General features: G+C 46.0%; 1 protein-coding gene and 1 long non-coding RNA gene across 2 annotated transcripts in view; one reads left to right on the top strand and one right to left on the bottom strand.

Annotated features, from left to right (window-relative positions):
* Positions 1-3,375: 3,375 nt before the first annotated feature.
* Positions 3,376-5,566, bottom strand: LOC137152126 (uncharacterized). Its single transcript, XR_010919435.1, has 2 exons — positions 4,953-5,566; positions 3,376-4,600 (listed from the first exon to the last, which is right to left on the bottom strand). It is a non-coding gene; the product is annotated as an uncharacterized lncRNA (long non-coding RNA).
* Positions 5,152-6,836, top strand: part of MCM9 (minichromosome maintenance 9 homologous recombination repair factor) — a 79,273-nt gene continuing 77,588 nt past the window's right edge. Inside the window, exon 1 of the mRNA XM_067546657.1 lies at positions 5,152-5,267. The gene's annotated coding sequence lies outside the window, so the exon portion shown is untranslated. The remainder of the gene's footprint in view (positions 5,268-6,836) is intronic.

Here is a 6,836-nt window from a genome sequence, read left to right as displayed (position 1 = left end):
TACTGTGATTATTCATGCACACAGCCATTTGTGCACTTGATAGGAACTGTGTGCAAAAATTAGGCAACTGCACACACACACTTGTACATGCACAACTAAGCATGTGAATTGTTGAAAATCAAGTAACCAGTGTAACCCATACAGCCTTAATTCTGTCCCTGTATCACCAACCTTTCAATGTGAACTTAGGGACAATATAATTATTTAAAAGTACAAGCTTTTATATTACCAGTAACGCCTGAAATTAAGAAAGTGTCTTTGCAGGTACCTTAATCTGAATTTTAGTTGTTATACACTGTCATATCATTATTATTTATGTGCACAGAACTCAAAATATATTAGGGGCTCTACACAGCAAATAAATACTTCACAAAGTCCCTGCTCCAAAGAGTTTTCAACCTAATTTTACATGTGACATAACAGAAGAGACAGTAGTAAGGAGGGACAAGAGTGCTGCCTATTATTAAGATTGCCTGACATTTCCCATTATAAGATAATTATAATTTTGGGTACCCAATTTGAGATGACTGGGACTTGATTTTTCAGAGTACTTAGCACTTAAGTTCAAAGCGTAGCGCCCATTGACTTTACCTCAGTTGTGAGTGCTCAGCAGTTCTGAAAATCAAATAGTGGGACTCAGGCTGGTCAACCAGAAAATGAGAAACACACAACTAGTGGCCAGCATCGCACAGGAACTGAGTGGCAGAGGCAGGGATAGAATTGAATTCTCAAGGGCAACATTCAACTGCCTTACCCAGAAAACCCTATTTTCTCTTCCTGTCTCCTATCTCATTCACTACACACTTTTCAAGGGAGTGGGGCTTTTAGTTTTGGCAGGCCTAAGTCTGTCTTTCCCCACAATAGGTACACACCTTCCAACTTCTGCTATAAATGAGTCAGGGGTCCTACAGATAATAGCCTCATTTACTACTAGCGGTTCTGGTACTCCAACTTGTTGCACCTGTGAATACAACCACCTCCTCTTCCACTTCCAAATTATCCAGACATTATTTCACAGAACCAAGGTTTTATGCTACATCTTGACCCAGTTTTTCTACATCTGACAGCATGAAGCTAGTTGGCTAAATTCTGTTTACAGGATTGTCAGTTACAGTACAGGACGTTTTGATCCAGAGCAGAAAGGCTTCTACAAGACAGACATACACTGCTAAGTAGAAGTGTTTTTCATTCAGATACCTTCAACCTTTGGAATCTTCTGCTCCTGTTAGCTTGGATTATTTACTGTCTTCAAAACACTCAGGTCTGTTGATTAGTTCTATTAGCGTGTACTAAGCTGTTATCTTTGAGTATCATTCATCTGTTGAGGGTCAATCAGTTTTTTTCCCATCCCACTGTATCAGAGTTTCTAAGGGCCTGTTTCATGTTGTTCCCCCCAGTCAAGGAGCCCTTTCCTAGCTGAACTTTAATACGCTGTTTCTGTCATTGATGAAATCTCCTTTTGAACCCATGTCATCATGTTCATTATACCACTTTTCTATTATGACAGCATTTTTGGTGGCTATTACTTTGGCTTGTAGAGTGGATAAAATCCAGGCTTTGATGAAAGGCCTTCCTTACATCATATTCCACAAGGACAGGGTTACTCAGACCGCATCCAACATTTTTACCAAAAGTGGTTTTGGATTTTCATATTAAACAGTTTATATACCTGCCTCTGTCTTTTCCTAAATCTCATGACTCTCCTGGAGCGGTTACGCTTCATGCACTCAATGTTTTCCTTTTACCCGTTTAAAACAAAGCCATTTTGTAAATCATCAAGGCTTTTTGTGACTTTTGGAGACAGCCTAACCCTTAGGTTAATTTCCTTATAGAGGCTGTGTGATGAGGTTTATTAGGCCTTCACTACCTGACATCCTATACTATACCTAAGTCAGAAGCTGCAGCCATGAAAGACTAAATACTTCACCATCAAGAAAGAATACCTGGTCATCAAATGGGCTATAGTGGTAATACATTATCTTTCAGGGGTTCCCTTTGACCTAATACTGGATCATGCACACCTTAAATAGTGCAAACAAACGAAAAACACTAATCCTTCCATTACTCAAGGGTCTAGGATACTGCAACAACATGCCTTTTGTGTATGACACTGACCAGATACACAGAAACAGAATACAGACTTATTTTCTCAGATGGTGGGATTATTGCAGAAGGAAGAAATTGGACCCTCAGGCCAATTCTGTAGGGGGGAGGTGTGTGATGGGATCTATCAGGCCTCCTCTGCCCCCTGTGAAGACGCTGGTGCCCTGACACACCCCTGCCTAGGCCAGGCTGTTAACAAGACATAATCCATCAGAGGCCTATAAGGATTTCAGGAGCCAGGAAGCCAGTTAAGAAGGCTTTCCTGCTTTGTCTCAAAACAGTGTGGGGTAAGACTGGGAGAGAGAAGGAGCTCCTCAGTGATCGAATAGAACAAGGTCAAAGCCTTGCCTTCATGTCCTGCAACTAAGCACTTGCCTTTGAGGTTTTATTTGTTTATTAAACAATTTCTGTGTTGGTTATTTTTATTTACCTGTGTAGAGACTGACACCAAGTTTATGGCACAGACGCCCATCTCCAAGCAAGAAGGCAAAACTTGTGGACTAAGGCAGGGAATACCTGCAGCACCACACTTGGCCTATAGGGGCACTACAGTACAGTTCCACCTATAAAAGGCTCTAAAGTGGGTTTCAAATTGTAGTAAGGATTTGTACACATTAAACAAACTACCCCCTTCCTCTTGGGTTAGGGAGCACACTGATACAGCTCAAACATCTGTAGCATGTTTATGGGGAGTTCCTATTTCAAAAATGAGTAGGGCATCTACTTGGAATTCTATTGATACATTCCCCACTCATACGCCATTGTGGCAGCTTCTAGATCAGATGTCCAGTCTGGCAGGGCTGTTCTAGAGTCATTAAATAGATGGGGATCCTATCACCCTTCTCCATTAGGAAGTGACTGATAGCCATTCATCTACAATGGAATCCATGTGTACAAACACATGGATAAAAATGGTTAACTTACCTTTCAATAACTATGGGTCTTCAAGGTGCTTTTGTCCACACAGATCCTATGACCCACTCACTTTCCACACTGATAGAGCCTTTTAATAGTAGGATTCTATTTAGATGAAGGAACTGAGTGGTGATTGAGGCTGCTCTGCCCTTTATGGCCTCCCAGGGGAGCCATGCAGCACACATGCATAGCCCCCCTGGACACTGAGCTCATGCACCTACAGCACACATGGGCTACAGTGGTATCTATGTGGACAAAAGCTACTTCAAGAACCAATTACAGTAAGGTAAGTAACTTTTTAAATTTATGTATACATAGGTTTGGTTTGTATTTTTATTCCAAATTATCGGCAGGGAAGAGTGGGCTAGCAGTAAAACAATCCAGTGCCACATCATGTGGTGCTTCCTCAATGATTTGCACAGGTAACGGGGATAAACACTGTTTGAAATGAATATCTAACTCAGCTACAGTAACCCCAGTAGTTTATATATTTAAGATCACTGTATTATTTAAAATAAGTAAAACAAAATCAAGTAAGACTACTGAAATTAATGGCCTACTAAGGTAACTAAAGCAAGCAAATTTCTGTTTTGATACATCTGGGTCCAATGTATTAAATAGCTTAAGTACAATTTCTTTTCCTACAAATGCTTTTTGTAATCCTTTTTTTTTTTTTTTTTTTGGCATGTGCTGATTTTTCTACCTATATTTCAAATAAAATTACAATTAGATGTTTTCGTTTCCTTTTTTGTGCTCTTTACTCACAGACTATGTTAGCACAGTTCTAGGAAGTGTTGTGTCTGGTGCTTTTGCAACTCTAGGTTACTGAAGGAGTATAACACACTGTTTTTGTGAAGATCCTACATAATCAGCAGTTTAGGGGATACGGGTTGTTTCTTTTTTAATTTTGCAAAACACAATGGAAGGCAAGGTCTCTGCAATGAGCATATCACAATAGAAAGCTCACATCCTGCAAACACGTATGCACATGGGTAGTCGCAAGGGCTCACTGGGACAGAACCCAAAGACAGTTGCACCCACTTTCCCTCACCCTATTCCCCCTCCAAATCTCACTCAACCCACATCTACATCCACTTCCATTCCAGTTAAGGGGGTAGGGGAAGTCCCTTACATGAGTGTGTGGAACTGCTGAATTAAATAAACTGTGGTCCTGCCAGAACCTAGTTACAATTAACATGGTGTGGTAACACATAAGATGCCTTAATTAAGATAAAGGTAACTGAGCAATCTTGAATGAATCCTTAGTCAGCTTGAAGAAGTTCAGCGATAGTAAGGCAAAAAGAGGTAGGAAAAGAAACAAAAGCCCTCAACTAGGTTCCAGTTTTGTCATTCAGACATAATCTTAGTATTTATATATCTACTGATTTAAATGGGAGTGTAGGTGAGGCTTTAAGATTGTACAGTGCGATGCACTGCACTCACAACATCTGAAGGCACTTCTGAAAACCATGCTTATTGTTAAAAGAAGGGACCTTAAATATCCTTTTGATGATTTGATCGGCAGACTCTCTGAGGCTCCCTTCTTTGCGGGCTGAGATCATCTACTTCCCAAGTTCCAGCCCTGGTAAAAGTGAAGGTTACTTGCTGTCATGGGCAAATTTAAACATTTCAAGCAGAACTTTTAAAATCCATTTAAAACAATAGATTTTTAAAACCACATGTAATCCTGCCTCTTGCCCCCTATTCCTTTACTGAACAGCATGATTTGCTCTCCTGGACATCTTGTGCTTGCTTCAGTCCATTCTCCCCCATTTCTGAGTCTCTCCTTATCCCAGCAGGACACTTCGGATTATTTTTGTTTCCACAACTGTTCAGATTGCTGCTCTGCCTGCAATCCGAGAAGAGCCTGGTCCCCCACGAGGGGGAACACACAGGCTAAAAGATTAGCAGGGGGTTTCCATGAGTTTACACACCGGGGGAGGGAGGCGAAGTAAATGGGGGGCCCCTACTATCCGGCAGCCGCTCCAGCGCGCGCCGAGCTCCCGGCCCTTCAGCGCCGCTCGCGGCTTCGCTCTGCTGGGCCTGCCGGCGGGAGGACCCAGGGCTCCTTTCTGCTCCCGCTGCTGAGCCCAGGCAGGCACGTTTCCGGCCCCGCTCGCCGGCAGCCCGGCCCGGGCGGGGAGGGGGCGGGACGGAGCCGCTTCTCCTGCCGGGTGAGGGTGGCCGCTCCATGTCTCCGCCTCGGTGCAGCGCGGCTGGGGAAGCAGCGGCGGCGGCCCGCGCGGCAGGTAACTGCGGCGGCGGGAGCAGCAGGGCGGGCTCGGGGTCGCTGGGGAAGGCGCCGGGTGCAGGTTGGTTCTCTGGGCTCCTGGGGGGGCATCGCTCGTGCCCCTCCCCCGACGAATAAGGCGCGGGACTAGCCTAAGCCCCGGGGAGAAACTTTGCTAGAGTGAGTGAGAGGGAGTGAGTGAGAGCTCCCCGCTTCTCCCGCCTCCCCGTCCCCGGGGTCTGGGCTGGAGCCGGGCTCGGCGGCGGGCGGCACGTGCTCCGCGCTCCTGCGGCCCCAGCCCAGTCCCCCCGCCAGGAGCCCGGCCCGCGCGGCGGGATTGGCTGCCCTCGCCCAGCAGCAGCAGCAGCCGCAGGGCGGGAGGGAAGTTTCAGTGCGTGGGGCGGGAAGGTCCCTGCACCGCAGCGCCCCCTGCCCCTGGCCGGCCGGCGCGGGACGGAGACAGACGCTGCCAGGTCTCTCGCTCGCTCTGTCTTGGGCGCCTCGGCCTCCCCTCCCGCAGTCGGCCGGTAGGCGTGTCCAAGAATGCGCTAGGCGCTGCGCAGACACAAAGGCGGGGCTGGATCCCCGGCGGGGGTATGGGGCTGCTACGCTTCTTTTCCTCACCTTCTTTAGGTTCCCCTCAGACAGTTAGTCCCTCCTAGCTGGCGGGGCCTGAGTGGGCTGCGGTGCCGGTGCACCTGACCCCCAAGTGATAGCACCAGGGGCTTGCACACTTTGCAGCTTCTGTAGGCTGAGCTCCTTGCACACACCAGGGGCTCCTTGCGTCCCTTCATTTCCCCCCTACAAGCTCCATGTGTGCCACCCTCCCATCCCTCACTATGTCAGCACTCCCTGCCTCCTCCTCCATCCCCCACTCAGGGATCTGTGTGCCCCCTATTTCCTCTTCCCCATGCTGCTGTCTCTGTGTGCCATCCATCCCCCCATTTGTCCCTTTCCCCTATGTCAGGAGCTCTGTGTGTGCCCCCATTCCCTCCCATACCCAGACCTCTCATTCCTCCTCCCATGGCAGCAAGAACTCTGTGCGGGCTCCCTTTCTCCCCCCATTCTGATTGGATATGGCATTCAAATGTTATCACCTTACATACTAACAGAGAAATGCCATTCAAATGTTATCACCTTACATACTAACAGAGAAATGCCATCATGTTGAGGGGAGGACCTCACGACACTCAGCTAATCAAATAACATATTTATATTGCATATATTTTGTCCCTTAGGAAGTTTAGAAATAGGACCATCACAGGAACCACAGAGCATCTGGTCTTCACAAAAAATTTTGATTAGTTGTTGCCCAAATCATTTATACCCAAGCAAACAAAAACTCACTGAGATTTGTTCCATTCACACTGACTCAAGGGAAAACATTCCAACCTCAAAACTTCATAGATTATAAACTCAAGCAAGAGAAGGTTCCTGCTTCTTTGCAAGTTCCTGCTATAACTGATTTATTATATAATTATAGTTTATTATTATTTATATTTCAGTAGCACCCAGAATGTGTTAAGCATTATGTACAAATATAGGGAAGACGTAGTCACAGCCCTAAAGAGCTCAGTCCTGCAGACAT

This window comes from Emydura macquarii, unplaced genomic scaffold (genome assembly GCF_026122565.2).
Source record: "Emydura macquarii macquarii isolate MOO-44397 ecotype Brisbane River unplaced genomic scaffold, CSIRO-AGI_Emac_v2 contig_1146, whole genome shotgun sequence".
NCBI lineage: Eukaryota > Metazoa > Chordata > Testudines > Chelidae > Emydura > Emydura macquarii.
The sequence above is the reverse complement of the archived record's forward strand: the minus strand, read 5'-3'. Positions and strand labels throughout refer to the sequence as shown.